This window comes from Salvelinus sp. IW2-2015, unplaced genomic scaffold (assembly GCF_002910315.2).
Source record: "Salvelinus sp. IW2-2015 unplaced genomic scaffold, ASM291031v2 Un_scaffold2661, whole genome shotgun sequence".
NCBI classification, from domain to species: Eukaryota; Metazoa; Chordata; class Actinopteri; order Salmoniformes; family Salmonidae; genus Salvelinus; species Salvelinus sp. IW2-2015.
This window is the reverse complement of record NW_019943967.1, coordinates 133,717-135,257: the sequence shown is the minus strand read 5'-3', so window position 1 is coordinate 135,257 and position 1,541 is coordinate 133,717.

The following is a 1,541-nucleotide window of genomic DNA, read 5'->3' as shown; positions in this document are numbered from 1 at the left end:
AACACGGCAGACCATCTGACAGCCGAAGAACCACTACAACACTAACGACCCTAAGCCAAGCACCACTAAGACAGACCACGAAAGCAGACCACTAAGCAGACCACGAACAGACCAGCAACAGAGCCACTAAACAGACCACGTGAGCAGCCACTAACAGACCGAGCTAAGCAGGCCACGTGCAGAGCCACTAAGCAGACACTAAGCAGACACGAAGCAGACCACTAGCACAGTAGCCAAGTAAGCAGACCATACTAGCAGACCCACTTAAGCAGATCCACGAAGCGCAGACGCACTAACAGACCCCCACTAAGGCACCCATCTAAGCCAGACAAGACACTAAGTCAGACAGTAAGGCAGACCACTAAGCAGACCACTAAACAGACCAACTAAGGCGAGACACTAACAGACCACTAAAGCAGGACATAGCAGGCAACTAAGCAGACGAAACATAAGGCAGACCACTAAGGAGACGACTTAAGCAGGACGCACTAAGCAGGCACTAAGCAGACCACTAACAGACCACTAAGCAGACCACTAAGGGGAATGGGGAGTTTAGGTTCAGGTTCCCTATATCTCTGGTGGTATTGTATAAGGGTGACAGGTGGCGTGTATTGTACATGTGGGTACAGGTACAGAGACGTTGGGAGTTCCAGGTTCATCTGTGTTCCAACTCCTCAGTTTATACCCAGAAGCATAACGAGGTGCCATACCTCTCATGTTACAACAGAAATGTAGTTCTCTGTTATTAACAGAGGGAATTCCTGCTTGGTTTTTATTCAAACGGCTGGTGTGAGGGAGCATGAGACTATGTTCAGGAGCTGAACACACAGACACATGCACACACACACACAGTGCATCCATGGCTGAAGATGAGAGAAGGGGCAGTCTACCTGCTGAAGAGGATCCTCACAGATTTCTCTAAGTGCTGCCTCCCTCCTACTGACACCATGCAGCTTTTAGCTTAAGTAACCAGCACTCATCATTTTCCTGAGGCTCAGCAGTGGCACTTGTGGACTCCTGATGGTATTGAATACATGTAAAATGTCTTCCCTCCTGCTGTCTCTGGGTTCAGGGTGGGGAGGTGTAATTCCCCCTGAGTTGGTTTGTGGCCAATTATCTTTCTTCACCAATCAAGACGGAAACGCCAGTCACATGATGTATCTGTGATCGGACCCTTTCACACCTCTGGCTGTGAAAACCACACACACACCTCTGGCTGTGAAAACCACACACACACCTCTGGCTGTGAAAACCACACACACCTCTGGCTGTGAAAACAACACACACCTCTGGCTGTGAAAACCACACACACACCTCTGGCTGTGAAAACCACACACACCACTGGCTGTAAAAACCGCACACACACTTCTGGCTGTGAAAACCACACACACCTCTGGCTGTGAAAACCACACACACCTCTGGCTGTGAAAACCGCACACATGTGGAAGTGTACAGACCGAATCTGGCAAAGGGTCCGATGTGTGTTAGGTGTCACATAATAACCAGTTAGAATTATTTGAGAAAGATTTGTGCGTGTGTGT